We start from the raw sequence: 16,395 nt of genomic DNA on the forward strand, positions 1-16,395 counted from the left end.
ACATTTTTATTCCTGCCTTTTCAATCTGAAAGCCTTACCTGTTATTACAATGCTATTATAATTATTATTTTGCCTATTATCTGAGTTAAGACTTTCAGCACAATGTTAAATGCAAATGGAAAGAGCTGGCATCTGGCTTTGGGACTGATCTTAGAAAGAAAATATGCAGTCTTTCACTATGAAGTATGATGTGAGCTGTAGACTTTTTTCATAGATGCCATTTCCATGCCTAGATTGGGAAATTTACATTAATTCTTAGATTGTTGAAAGTTTTTATCATGAGTGGGTGTTGGATTTTCCTGAATGATTTTCCTGCATGCTTTAGCTGTTTTATATCCTTTAAATGATCAATATAGTATATTAATCGATTTCCTGACGTTAAATCAACCTTGCATTCTTCAAATAAATCACACTTGGTCATGATATATATCCTTTATGTTACTGAATTTGATTTTCAAAGTCAGTTTAGGTTTCTTCAGCTACTCATAAGGAGCATTGATCTTGAGTTTATTTTCTGTTGTTGCTGTTACTTGTGATACTAGCTGGCTTTGGTATCAGGGTAATATAGACCTCAGAGAATACGTTGGGATGTGTTCTTTCTTCTATTTTCAAAGTTTGTGAAGGATTGTATGACTTCTCCTTTAAATACTTAATATTCACTATTGACACCAGCTGGGCCTGGACATGTCCTTTGTGAAGAAATATTTCATTACTGTTTCAATTTCTTCACTTGTTATAGATCTCCCTGGGTTTTCAGTTTCTTCTTCCCTAAGTTTTGGTACCTTGTGTTCTAGGAATTTATCCATATTATCCAAGTTGTTAAAATCATTGGCAAAGTTTGTTCATAATATTCAATTAAAACTCTTTAAATTGTGATGCCTGGGTGGTTCAGTGGTTGAGCGCCTGCCTTCAGCCCAAGGCGTGATCCTGGAGTCACTTGGATCCTGGATCCAAGTCCCACATCAGGTTCCCTGCATGGAGCCTGCTTCTCTCTCTGCCTGTGTCTCTGCCTTTCTCTGTGTCTCTCATGAATAAATAAATAAAATCTTTAAAAAATAGTAATTATAATTAAAAAATCCTTTCAATTTATCTAGGGCTAGTAGTGATTTTACCTCCTTCGTTCCTGACTGGGAATTCATGTCTGTTTTCTCTTTACTTGGTCTAGCTAAAGGTCTTTACAATTTTAACTTCACATAGAACATACTTGGTTTTTGTCTTTTTAATTTTCTTTATTGATTTTGTGTTTAATTCCTTGATTTACATTCTAATTTTATAATTTCCTTTTTTTCTTCTTGCTTTAGGTTTGGCTAAACCTAAAGGCTCTTTTTTTTCTCATTTCTTAAGGTAGAAACTTAGGTTACTTGGGTACTTACACAGAATATTTCCTTAAATTACTGAGGCCTTTCATATTTTTTGATATAAGACTTAAAGACAAAAATTTCCTCCTAGTATTGCTTATCTACATTACATACATTTTGATATGTTGTGTTTTATTTGCATTCAGTTCAAATATATCCTTAATTTCCCTTATGATTTACTCCTTGATTTAGGAGTTATTTTCAAACACATTATGTAATTTCTAAATATTTGAAGGTTTTCCAGATCTATTTATGATGTAGAAGTTTAATTTATTTGTAGTAAGAAGACCTATTTTGCACAATTTCTAGGTTTGGTTTAGTTTTGTTTTACCTTTGTTCGGCTTTGTCTTATGATCCAGCTTATGGTTTATATTGAAGAATGTTTCACCAGCACTTAAGAAGAAACTCCTTCAGACACTGGAGTTTCCTATAAAGTACAAGTTGATTGATAGTGTTGTTTAAATTTCTATATCCTGGTTGTCTTGCTGTGTAGTTGTTTTATCAATTTTTGAGAGTGGATTATTGTTTTCTCCAGGTACTACTGTTGAATTTATTTTTCCTTTTAGTTTGGTCAGATTTTATGTCATATATTTGGGAGCTCTGTTGTTAAGTGTGCATATAGATATACACTGATTGTTATATTTTCCTCATGAATTGACCCTTCTATCATTAAGACATATCCTTTACTGTTTCCACCAATTTTTCTTGGTGTGCAGTCTATTATTTTGATAATAAAACTACTTTAGCTCACTTACTGTTGTTTGCGTAGCATATATTTTTCCATCCTTTAACTTGCAATCAATTTTTATATTGAAATTGGGACTATATCCCTTCTAGACAGTACATAAGCTGAATTTGTTTTTAATCTAGTCCAATAACTGTTTGCCTTTGGATTGAAGTTTTTAGTTTATTCACATCTGATGTAATTACTCAAATTGTTATATTTACATTGCCATTTTGCTATTCTCTGTTTTATATCTTTTTTTTTAGTAACAGCTTTGAGGCATAATTTATATGCCACATAAGGTGCCCATTTAAAGTATAAAATGCACAGGTTTATCCATGCAGTTTTACAGTTATCATCACCATGTAGTTTTAAAACCTTGTCATTAAGCCAAAAAGAAATCCTCAGCCCATTGTCAGTTACTCTCATTCTTCCCTTCCCCCAGACTCTGACAACCACTAACTTAATAATGAGTTGATCTATTCAGGATATTTCACATACATGTAATCAAAATATGTGGCCTTTATGAATGGTTTCTTTCACTTAGTGTAAGTTTTCAAGGTTCATTCATGGTATATCATGAATCATAATCTTATTGTATTTCATGGTCAAATAATATACTTTGTGTGAATATACTACATTTTCTTTAGCCTTTAATCAATCGATGGATATTTGAGTTATTTCCACCTTTTGGCTATTAAAAATAGTACTGTTATAAATATTTACATATATCTTATCTTTCTTTGTTCCTCTGTTACTCCTTTATGCCTTCTTTTGTATTTTTGCAGGATACTATTGAATTCCTCAGGATTTTTTATTTTAAAATTTTTTAAATTTTTATTTATTTGAGAGAGAGCATGCATGTATGCATGCAGAAGCGGAGTGATGGGGAGCAACCGAGGAAGAGAGTACAAGTAGATTTCCTGGTTGGGCAGGGAGCTGGACTCAGGATGATCCCAGGACCCTGGGACCATGACCTGAGCTGAAGGCAGAAGCTTAACAAACTAAGCCATCCAGGCAATCCCCTCTGGAATTTTTAAAATAAAATTTTAATTTAGTGGTTACTCTAAGACTGTATATTTCAGCTTTTCAACACTTACTTCAGAATATTATTCCCATAAAATATAAAATCTTTTTGAATATATCTTTTTCTCCTCCTTCTATATGATCTATATATATTACAAACCCAACAAAACAGTGTTGTAAGTCCTGTATAAAATTTTATATATTTTAGAAAGCAGAAGAAAATATGAATAAATACATTTATAGACTTATATTTAATCATATGTTTAACATTTCTGACACTCTTCATTTCTTATGTGATTGGAGTTATTGTCTGGTTTCATTTCCCTTCAGACTGATGAACTTCCATTAGTTTTCCTATAAGGCAGGTCTGTTAAGCAATCCTCAGACTTTATCTGTCAACATCTTCATTTTTGAAGGGTGGTTTGGTCGGATAAAGATTTCTTGGTTTACACTGTTTTCTTTCAACTCTTTGAAGATGGCATTGCAATGTCTTCTGGAAGCCACTGTGCCTAATGAAAAGTCAGCTAATGACCTTGTTGTGGTTCCTTTGTATTTGAGGAATCTCTTTTCTCTGATGCTTTATAATATTTTCTTATTATATTTGATGTGGGTCATCTATTCTACTCAGGGTTTGTTAATTTCTTAAGTGTTTAATGTCTCTCAGCAAATTTGGGAAGTTTCTGCACACTGTTTCTTCAATATATTTTTCTGCTCCCTTCTCATTTTCCTTCTGGAACTTCAATGACTTATTTGTTGGCATGCTTGATTTCATTCACAGATCTTTAAGTTTTTGCTCATTTTACTTTTTTCCCTCTCTATTCATCAGATTAGATCATTTCTACTAACCTATGTTCAAGTTTAGTGATTCAATGTTTCTATTTTCCAGGATCTTAGACTACTTCATCTTTTGACTGAGTATCTCAATATGTGGCTGACATGATTGCCTCTGAAGAAAAGGGGAAGGCAAGAGAGTTCTAAAGTACTATGAGATGTTTACATTACTGTTCTCAACTTACCATTAGGTGAAATTATACCATATAGCCACAATCTAACTGCAAGGGAAGCTGGGAAATTTGTCTCCCATTATGACCAGAATGAAGAAAATGGAGTGGATTCAATGAGCACATAGCAATACATATATTCCTACATGCCTACATCAGGCAATTGTCACCCAAATGGCTTGTGGATTTTTTTGTTTTCTGCTTACCTAGGTATCCTGTCTACATATTATCAGGTGAAATTATTGGGCACATATATGAATAATAGTGTGTTAATAACCAGTCAATGTAAAAACTGGATTCTGTTCTCTAGAATGCTGACAGCAATGAAGTTGGCATTGGAAGACCTCTGTTATGGTTCAATTCTGATCAAATAAGAAAAAGAAATTCAAATTGGAGGCAGGCTGGGAATGATTACTTCATAATATGTTGAAGAGAAGAGATCTCTCTGCTTTATTCCCAAATCCTACAAAATTATCAATAGCAGAATTTAAAATGTATATATAATGTATAAATAAATGCATAAGGCCAAATAGCAGAAAAAGAAACACTTCATCTTTGATAAAAGAAGTGAACAGATAGTATTTTCCTATGTCACATTACCACTTTAGCTCTGTATTTGCACAGATTTTTATACCAGGTTTCAGATTTCACTTCATAATCCCTCAGATATGATTCACATCAACTGCAATGAGAATGGCTCTCTCTGGGCTCCACAACACGACAGCCTTCCTTCATCTCACTTTCAGAATATGAGATACTCCTACCCTTTCCTGATAAACATTTTTTGCTTTGTTTCTGATATATAAGGTATGAGCTTCCTCCATTTAGTTGAGTTAAAGTTTTCTTCTCACTGAATTTTTCACTTTTTTCTAAACTTTTTAAAGTAATCTCTATACCCATCGTGGGGCTCAAACCCAGAACCCCAAGATCAAGAGTCACAAGTTCTACCAACTGAGCCAGTCAGGTACTCCTCTCAATTTTTTTTTTTGACACCACTCGTTTTGTATTATCTCCTTTCCTTTTGTATTTGGTCTTATTTATACACTTCAAGTTCTGCTGTTGATGTTTTTGTACGGTTTGAGGATGGATGAAGCAGAGAAAACTTGTAAATTCAACCCTCATGTTTAATTGGGACACATTATTTTATTTTCTATTTTTCTTTCATATTTTCTAGTCAACTATTAAAACCTTAATATTTAATTGAGTGATGTTTGTTATCTTTACAGGCTAAATATCAGTTAAAACTTTTACATCGAGGGGCACCTGGGTGGCTAAGCAGTTGAATGTCTGCTTTTGGCTCAGGTCATAATCCCGGGGTCCTGGGATCGAGTCCTGCATCGAGCTTTCTGCAGGGAGCCTGCTTCTCCTTCTGCCTATGTCTCTACCCCTTTCTGTGTCTCTCATTAATAAATAAAATCTTTAAAGAAAAAAAAGAAACCTTTCACATCAGATGAAATAGATAGTGAAGATACTATTATGTGGCAAAAGAAAAAATAACAGAGTTTTAACTTTTGCATGTAGCTAGTAACAAGAGCAAAAGTAGTAGGATGCCATGATTTCCCTATACACTGTATTGTTCAAATGAGAGACAGCTTTCTAAAAATCAATGACTTGGTAGAGAGTATCTGCACTAAAAAATGTAATAAACGCAAACATATGTCTAATTTGAATTTATTCATAGTAGTATAAGGCTCATAACAGATGCATGACAAGTATTTGTGACAAGAGGGAAATCATTCAAATAAATAATTCACTTGCCTAAAATTTAAAAAGAACTGTTTTGTTTGTTTTAGTAATCAGAAGGGAAGAGTAACAGCTGTGCCTAGGTGTTCTAGGATAGAAAATGCAGAATGAATTCAAGAACAATACTTTTGTGAAGAATGAATGAATCTTGGCATACGAGCACCATTAACAAACTAAAAACTTGAAGTTTGCCTTTGAGATAAAATTTAATTTACTAAATAGTAGTTATGTTTTTTATAAAAATTAATAATTTTTTAGTTTCATATTGATATTTTAAGTCGATATGTCTTTCTTTGCAAGTAAGTGTCCTTTTTAAAAAAGATTTTATTTATTCATTCATGAGAGACACAGAGAGAGAGAGAAGCAGAGACACAGGCAGAGGGAGAAGCAGGCTCCATGCAGGGAGCCTAATGTGGGACTCAATCCCGGGTCTCCAGGATCAGGCCCTGGGCTGAAAGCGGCGCTAAACCACTGAGCCACCAGGGCTGCCCAAAAGTGGCCTTTCTGTATACTTCTGCCAAGTAGGTGGTGAAAACAGACCAGCAGTTCAACACATCTTGGCATTCATAAGTATAGATGCATTCATTTTTATAGACTAAGATATGCTTACATCTCACACCATGCATTATAAAGCAATAAAAAACTATATTTATGCAGAATTCATTTGGCAATCAAAATCAACCTCACTGCAAGATGAAGATATGACACTTCTAGGGGAAAAAAGCAAATGTCACTAAATTAGCTCCATCCATTGTACTATCCTGTGGTGACAACAGACGTCACTACCAATTTTCTCAATCTGCTAGTACACATCTGTAACTAAAAACAGTATAAAAAGCTTTCTAATTAATTGCTACTGGCAGACCTCTACTTCCAAAAGTTTTTCCCCTGAGATACAGATGCTAACCTGACTCAGCATATGAAATTGCATACTTTTATAATTTACAAAAAAAATATTTTTCTTTTATTTGCTAATAGATGGCACAGAGAATGTTGCAAGGGGTCCCAGATGATACAAGATATTTTTTAATTATTTTCTTTTCTAACTAGAATAATGGGTTGAGAGCCTCCAAGTCTGGGCTGAACAATAGCTCACCACCCAATTTTACTTTACTCAACTAAAAAGAGATAAACATAAGCAGCTCAGCTGCGATATGAATAAAGCAGTTCTTAAAAACTGTATCAGCAAGTACAACTACATAATCCACAATATATTTCACTTACCGAATTGCTGTGAGCCCTCAATGCAAGAGAGCTGGATTGTGACAGAACATTTTTATAAACACATGGGTACCTAAATGAAAAGTGATAGAAACCACTTTTTGCAGCTCTTTGAATATTCTGAAATTCTTCCATTTTGAGGCCAAATTCAAAGTAGGGATATAATACCAACCTAAGAGCAGTCTCATCAAAATCATGCAAAGCCAAGTATCTAGATTTAGGCTCTTCCTAGAACCTGTTGAGTCACAACCCATATGTAGTCATATAAAAATTTAGAAGACCCACTTATCACAATTTTTATGCAGTCTCCACTATGTCTCCCAAATCAAATTAAGGAAAATTCACCCATTCATTCAACAACAACAACAAAAATGGGACAAAGCTTATTGAGTGCCTACCATGTAACAAGTGCTGTGTCAAAGCTCTAGAATACAGTGACTTATGCATCATGCATCTCTCACTGAGTTTACATGTACGCATGACACAGAGCTTGGATCTGTACATGCTAGTCAAACTGCTGTATTCCTTGACTCTAGAGCAACATAATATTCATGATTGGTGTTATATAAACAAAAATGAAATGAAATATGGAGAAAAACACAAAATTAAGAAAAAAATATTTTAATATATTAATAGCCAGAGTATTCTATTGGCATATAAATACCAGTGGGTATTGTCCTCAACCGATACTCTGCAGAGTAAACTGCTCCAGACAGGCAGCCCCCACAATGTGTAATGAGCAGAAACTTCATGCTCTCTCTGTTGCCACTACTGATGTTTGAGTCCTGCTGTTCTCACATTCTGGGCTGCTGAGATGACTGCACTTTCTTGGCAGCTGAAAGGAAAGCTTGCTCTGGTTTCTCCCATAACAAGCAAGGGACAAAACCCATAATCCATCTTAATTTCACCCCATGTGAATTGAAAGGTAGTGTTGGTGGGTGAAGAAGCATGACTGACAATGGCTAGTGTGAAAGAAAACAAACACCAAAATAAACAATGAAAAACATTAACTCAATGGGCTTAAACCACAAGAGATTTCTCTGTAGTGAAATGGAGCACAGACCCAGACCCAATCATATTTCAAAAGCTCATTATACAATTATGGCGGCTTTTAATGGTTTAGTGTTCTTAGAAAAAATAGGTCCCACAGATAAAGACAGTAAGTAGAGATTTTTAAGTGGGTAATGTGTACAGATGGTTTGTTTTTGTTTTTGTTTTTAACGAATAGGGACACTTTATTTCATTATTTCAGATCATACAAGTACAGAGGAGCACCAATGCTAGTCTACTTTTCATAAATATTTTCTCATAAAATTCCAACAAGTATGTTTATTTCTGACATAATATGGATTATTTCCTTAGTATTCCATGAAGTTAAAAATCTGCTGCATTGGGGATCCCTGGGTGGCGCAGCGGTTTGGTGCCTGCCTTTGGCCCAGGGCGCGATCCTGGAGACCCGGGATCGAATCCCATGTCAGGCTCCCGGTGCATGGAGCCTGCTTCTCCCTCTGTCTGTGTCTCTGCCTCTCTCTCTCTCTCTCTCTCTTTGTGTGTGACTATCATAAATAAATAAAAAAAATAAAAAAATAAAAAAAATCTGCTGCATTATGTTGCTTCATATTGGACTGTTAGCCACCATATTCTTCAGTCATTAAAAAGAAGAGTCTAAGCCACACGATAAATAAACCTAATGCTTACCTCTGAGCAACAAAGTAATTAAAATTAATAGTAAACATTTGCTTTACAGCATGTTTTTCCTCTCTAAATTATGATTTTTGCAACATTTCTTTAAATGGATTTTACTTTTATTGCATTGCAAAAGTGGAATCATATTCTTTGTATGCACTTCATTATCTCATTTGATTGGGTTTTAATTCCTGCAACATACAGCAAAGGCTGATGTGCCTTTTGCAATTTGAAACAGTGGTTGCATGCTGAGAATAATTAGCTTCACTAAGGCAGAACAAATGATTTCTTTGCAAAACACCAACTCTGTGTTTCAACAAAGATAATTGCAGAATATTCAAGTTATCTGGGGTCTTCCAATATACTGGTGACTTTGAGTTTAATTAACATTTTTGTAATCTTAATTCCCTAAGAACTATAGCGACCCGGAGATTATTATAAAGAATTTTGCTTTTGAAATCTGGAGGTGGGCAGACTTTCTTTTTTTGAGTTGGTTCATTTGATTTGTCAGTTTCCATTAAAATATTTATTGTATGTTGATTCTTTTTAATCAAGTATTACTTGCTTCTAATCATAATTTAAGAAAAATAATTGTATTGTTGGCTGCTACCAGAATAGCACTGGACTATTATTCCTGCCTAGTTTATTAATCTGATAGAGGAATATTTGTAAGAAACCAGATTAAACTTTTCCACATTTTTTACTGAGATCTTATGAAGATGGTAATTAAATTCCATCAACCAATTTGTACTAAAGAGAAGTCACTTAGTGATAGCAACAGAAAGATTCAAATTTTTTAATAATTAAGGGGCTAACCTTCTTTAAACTTGTAAAATTTGTACTAAAATGTTCATTCACTTATTTATATTTTAGTTAAGATTCTTATGGAGTTAATGATTATTGTAGCACGTTCAGTGTAAGCATTAATCAAAGTTTATTATACATCAAAAAGGTCATAGGCCCATCTTGCCCTGAAATTAAGCCTTACTTTCATGTCCCTACATGGCTACAGGAAACTTAAGTTGTTGCTGTCTTACAGAGAACCATCTAGTACCTTACGGTTCCCAATACTTCAATGCTAATGGTTTGACAAGTCTAATTTATGCAATACTCCTTCAACTGCTCTACACTACAAACAAATTACATCCCCCCCCCCTTAAATAGTTGTTTATTGGCAGTGGGCTGGAAAGAGCAACGGAGTTAGCATATACAGACAACACCACACACCAATGTCACATGGGAGGCCAAAGTGATGGGAAAGAGCAGCCTGGAGCCCCAGGTGAGGCCCTCTCTTCAAGAGTGAGTGTGGGAGGGGGCGGGGGCTGGAGTGTCGAGGGGGCAGCCTTAGAACACCTCCGCTCAGTAGGCCTGGTTAGGGATGAAGAGGGACTCGCTGGCTGCAGCCCCGGCCTGACCACTTGGGGTGTACTTTCCTTGACAGGCGAGGCTGTTGGCCAGGGCTCGCTTCATATACTCCTCCTGGGCAGCCTTCAGGTTCTCCTTCTTTCCACCCCAGGCCTTCAGGGCAGAAGCCTGTAGGGCTCGGCCATAGGAGAAGGTCAGGGCCCATGGCTTGTTGAGGGCATTGAGATTGATGGATGCCTCCTCCTCACTCTGGCCGCCTGACAGGAAGGTGATCCCAGTAACAGCAGGGGGTAGTGCTGTGACAGTTGCCATGGCAATCTCCTCAGGAGAATGTCTATGGGTGCAGACATGGCCTGGGGTTACCATATTGGGCTTCAGCAAAGTGCCTTCCAGGTAGATGTGGCGGTCACTCAGAGCCCTGCAGACAGCAGCCAGCACCCTCTCGGTTACATACTGACAGCCCTTCAAGTCATGGTCCCCATCGGGGAGGACCTCAGGCTCCACAATGGGCACGATGCCATTCTGCTGGCAGATGCTGGCATAAGGGGCCAGAACGTTGGCATTTTCCATGATGGCAAGGGCTGAGGGGGTGTGTCCCCGAATTTCAGCACACAGCGCCACTTGGCAACGTCGGCCCCTCCTTCCTGTCCTGGGCACAGCGCTCAGCCAGCCCCGCCAGCCCTTGGGGGGTTGTCTCGCCATTTGTTCCTGCCGGGGGTACCACACCTTTGTCCACCTTGATGCCTACAGCACCACCCTTGGATTTGGTGACTTGGGGGAAGGGACGCCCGTCGTCGGTCTTCTGGTGCAGTGTCTCGTGGAAGAGGACGACACCCCCAACGCAGGGGTTTACACGGTGGTCGGCGGTCAGCAGCTGGCGGTGGAAGCGCCGGTTCTCCTCCGTGTCCTCGGTGCCAACGGACTGCAGCCGCTTGGCGGTGCTCCCAGTGGACTCCTCTGCAGCCAGGACGCCCTTGCCCGGAGCCACGATGCGGTGAGCGACGTCAGGAAGCTCCTTCTGCGCCCGGGTCCGCGCGGGGTGTCGGCAGCGCGTGTTGCGGGTCAGTTCCTGGCACCGGAGGCGGCGGGTTTGCGGGGCGCGGGGTGGAGGGCGGCGGCCCCGCGAGCGGACCCCAAATTACACCTTCTAAAATGTCTCTGGAATAATCAAGTAAAGACAACCATAAAAGTTTTAGACTTTTCAGTCTCTATTTATATCTAGGGCATCACTGAGAGACTCGAGTCATTATCAAATCAAACTCCATTCTCTATCTACAATCTCAATCCTGAATGTTCACATGTTTCTGCGATTTGTGATGGAGATAGGAGGAATGTGTTTAAAACATAAATATCCTTCTCTTTCCTCACCTTGAGACTCTGAATCACCAAAAAGTTTAGTCCTTCTTGAAAAGTGAGGTTTTTTTTTTTTTTAAGATTTTATTTATTTATTCATGAGAGAAAGAGAGGCAGAGACACAGGCAGAGGGAGAAGCAGGCTCCCTATGGGGAGTCCAATGTGGGACTTGATCCCAGGACCCTGGGAGCCAAAGGCAGACACTCAACCACTGAGTCACCTAGGCGCCCACTGAAAAGTGAATTCTATCTCCAGAATTGTGACTCTAAACATAATTTCTGAAGTACTAACTGACCTTGCAGTATATTATAGATGCTCTTCATGTAGCTATACATTGGTAAATTGCAGTTATCAGCCCAGTTAGCAAATGCAGTAAAGTAATGAAAATTACTTGAAAACTATTGAAGCTATAGTAAAAAAAAGAGAGAGAGAAAGAGAGAGGGAGAGAATTTAAAAAAACAAAACTGAATTCAAACAGTATGGAATTCCAAGTGTATTAAATACTTTGCCAAAGAACACTGCTTTATTTTTATTCAAGGTTTTAGAAAGACTATTTATTTATTTATTTATTTAATAATGTGTGTTCATTACACCCCAAGCACCTATAAAGGCTTCCAGATTATCTTTCTTAGTAAATGACTTGCATTAGGGTCAAACTGTCTTGGAACATTTAAAATACTCATATTTTATATAGATATGGACACATAGAACTATAAAACTCACTTTCTTCTAGTAATAGCTATCAAGTCAAGTCCCTTCTGTCTGGTAAGCATGTAATTTTGACATTTTCCTCCTTTTACTAAATACTATCTCTGCCTTTTATTGGTTACATAAGGCTCAAGGGCACATTTATACCATTTAATAAATGTGAATTCAAAAGAGGTTTAAAAAACAGGAAGTATTTATGGAAATGATGTCCCATTAGAGTAAGAATAAATTTGTGTTGCAAGTAATTTCAGTTGCTTTATTAACCCTTTCATTTCAAAAGGTAAAAGTCAGCCAACATCTCTCAAGAGAATATAATTGGTTGCTGGAAGCTTTGTGATTATTGATTCAATTTCATTAGTAGTAATCAGTCTGTTTAGACTTTCTATTTCTTTTTGATTTAGTTTCGGAAGATTGCATGTTTCTAGGAATGTATCCATTTCTTCTAGATTGTCCAATTTGTTGGCATAATAGTTCATTATAGTCTCTTAAAATCTTTTTTTATTTCATTGGTGTTGTTGATTTTAATTTCTATCTCATTTCTGATTTTATTTGAGTCCTCTCTTTTTCTTAATGAGTTTGGCTAAGGTTTATCAATTTTGCTTACTTTTTCAAAGAACCAGCTCTTAGTTCAATTGATACTTTCTATTGTTTAAACAAATGAAACAAAAATATACTTTGTTATGGATTGGAAGAATATTGTTAAAATGTACATACTCTCCAATGCAGTCTAGAAATTCAATGCAATCCCTATAAAAAATACCAATAGTATTTTTCATAGAACTAAACAATTCTAAAATTTATATGGAACTACAAAGGACCCCAAATAGCCAAAGCAATCTTGAAAAAAAAAACTGGAGATATTATGCTCCTAGATTTCAAAATATACTACAAAGCTATAGTGATCAAGACAGTATGGTACTGACACAAAAACACACAGAAGAACAGAACAGGATATAACCCAGAAATAAACCCACACAGATATGGTCAATTAATCTACAACAGAGGAGGTAAGAATACACAATAGGGAAAAGACAGTCTCTTCAATAAATGGTGTTAGAAAAAGTGGACAGCTACATGGAAAAGGATGAAACTGACCACTTGCATACACCACATACAAAAATAAACTCAAAATAGGTTAAAGACCAAAACACAAGACCTATAACCATAAAACTCCTAAAAACAAAACAAAATATAAGAGGTAATCTCTTGTACATTGGTCTTAGCAATATCTTTTTGGATCTACCTTCTCAGGCAAAAGCAGCAAAAACTGGGGGATCCATGGGTGGCTCAGCAGTTTAGTGCCTGCCTTTGGCCCAGGGCATGATCCTGGAGTCCTGGGATCGAATTCCACGTTGAGCTTCCTGCATGGAGCCTGCTTCTCCCTCTGCCTGTGTCTCTGCTTCTCTCTCTCTCTCTGTATCTCTCATGAATAAACAAAATCTTTTTTAAAAAGCAGCAAAATAACAAAAATAACTAGGACTACATCAAAGCAAAAAGCTTTTGCATAGTGTACCATCAACAAAATGAAAAGACAACCTACTGAAAAAGAGTGGATATTTGCAAATGATGTCTGATAAGAGGTTAACTTTCAAAGTATGTGTGTGTATGTATCTAATAAATTAATATTAAAATTAGTAATACCAGTGACAAATTACTAATGTTTCATATAAAAGGTGATGGTTCCTGTTCAGAAGCATTTAAGTGATGACAATAGAAGGATTGCATTTTTTTTCATATTGGTAAAAGAAGGTAGATCTGATTGTATACCATTAAAAGGATAAAGTACAGTTGACCCTTAAATAACATGCATTTGAATTGTACAGGTCTCCTTATACACAGATTTTGTCTGATAATATAGGGTAGTACTGTAAATGTATTTTCTCTTCCTTATCATTTTCTTAACATTTTCTTTTCTCTAGTTTACTGTAAGAATACTGTATGTCATACAAAAACATACCATCTATGTATTAATCAACTCTTCATGTTATTGGTAAGGCTTCCAGTCAACAGTAGGCCATTAGTAATTAAGTTTTGGGGGAGTCAAAATCATATGCAAATTTTCAGCTATGTGAGGCATTGGCACACCTAACCCCTGTATTGCTCAATGTTCAATTCTAAGAACTATTATTTTATACTCTATAAAGCAATAAATATTACCCAGCTCATTTACTTTTTATATACTCTTTAAGGTATCTTATCCTCTCACCATGTGAAATTAAATACTGATATATAATTATATGAATCTCACCCCTCCCACCCTTTCCATTTGACTCATAGAAATAAGTTTTGTTCTATATAAAATACAGACAAATCATGCTAACCAAGAAAAACAGCCTGACATGAGGCTGTAAAAAAGAAAAAGACTGGATAGCAAAGCACTATCTTTGCCTTCAGACAATACATTCACTTGCTATCTTTCCTAATTTTGTTTAAAATTTAATTAACATAGTTATCAGTGTGTAACTTAAAATCATATTGTTTTTCTTGTTTCACTGAACCTACCACAATGCAAAGACATAATAATAATTAAGATACAATCAACAAAAGCCACAGGCTAATTTCACTAGGAAATACCAATGCAAGCAAGATTCTGAATTAAAAATTGGCAAATTCAATCTCCTGGTATAACACCACATTATTTAGAGTCATGTCTGGAATGCAAGAATGGTTGTACATTAGGATTTATAGTCTACATTCTGATATTCACAGGGAGATATATTTTGTGGTTATCATAATATACCAAAAAGAAATTTGCTAAAATTTCTTATGAAAAGAAAATTTGAACGAATCAATATTTCCGTGATAAAAGATGCCTGCCTCTTACCACAAAACAATTCTATTCTTCATCAAATATTTAATATATTCTAAGTCAGTGAACAAGATACAAATGCCATTATTACCACTAAAGCTTTATATTATTCTAATAGTATAAGAAAATAGAATTAGACAAAAGAAATAGATGATTATTAGAAAATGTGAAAATTATTAAAAGTTATATTATTATACATCAGAGAAACCCAAAATAGCAAATGAAAAATGCCTAAAAATTAGAGAAATCAGAAAATTAAATGTTTAATGTATTAAATGATCATTAATTTTCTGAAAACTAAGAATGTTTAATTAAAAAATGCAATTAAAAGGATTCTCATATATGATAAAATGAAATAAGCTAAAAGGCTTTAGGAATTAATAAGAAATATACAAGATGTATATAAAAAGAAAATGTGAATTTTCTGGAGAGGTTTCCTAAAAAAAAAAAAAAAAAAAAAAAAGGCAAAAGAAACCCCACTTGCTTAGTTAAATGCAAACATGTAATTTTCCCTAAATTTTATATCGTTTTCTTACTTTAATCCATATAATTATGTGACGGTAAAATATGCAGTAGGACATTGGTAAACCTGACAAATGGATTCTAACATTTATATGGAAACATACAGCTGTGAAACCGTCACTGTAATAAAAAGGTAATCTGGACCGACTAGATAAATGTATATTTCAAAAACAACATGGTAGTGGCAACAATTGGAGATGTACAAAACTGTGGACCTGCAGACAGATCACTGGATAGAAGTTTTTTGTGTTTGTTAAGATTTTATTTATTTTTTTCATGAGAGACACACAGAGAGAGAGGCAGAGACACAAGCAGAGGGAGACTCCATGCAAGGAGCCCGATGTGGGACTCGATCCTGGAACTCCAGACGCCCTGAGCCAAAGGCAGTCGCTCAACTGCTGAGCCACCTAGGCATCCCTGGATAGAAATTTTGAAATGGAAGTTTATATGATAGTTTAGTGTATGATAAAAGGGGCATTTCAAATCAAAGAAGAAAAGGTCATTGTTTAGACAAATTGCAAGCCACTTGGAAGTCAGGAATAATGCATTTCTCTTCATACTTTAAATTACAGATGAATCAAAGACATTGTGAATAAAAATGAAATTGTATACATACTAAAATAGAATATTGGGAGAATATATTTATAAATTTGGGGTGAAGAGGTTTTTCTTAAAAAGTCAAAAACTCAGAAACCATTAAGAAGTCATATGGCTTCATCATAATTAAACATTCCTTATGGTAAATAAAATAAACTTCCAAAATTAGATCACATGACAAAAACTGGAAAAAGCTTTCCTGTACTTTTCTCATGTTTAATAAAATCTCTAACAAATTAAGAGAAAATGTTTAATAATACTACAAGAATTGGATAAAGTATC

At 35.7% G+C, this 16,395-nt stretch overlaps 1 pseudogene; it reads right to left on the minus strand.

Annotated features, from left to right (window-relative positions):
- Positions 1-9,910: 9,910 nt before the first annotated feature.
- On the minus strand, positions 9,911-11,262 carry LOC112674773 (fructose-bisphosphate aldolase A-like; annotated as a pseudogene).
- Positions 11,263-16,395: the final 5,133 nt, after the last annotated feature.

This window comes from Canis lupus, chromosome 14, assembly GCF_003254725.2.
Source record: "Canis lupus dingo isolate Sandy chromosome 14, ASM325472v2, whole genome shotgun sequence".
Taxonomy (NCBI): Eukaryota; Metazoa; Chordata; class Mammalia; order Carnivora; family Canidae; genus Canis; species Canis lupus.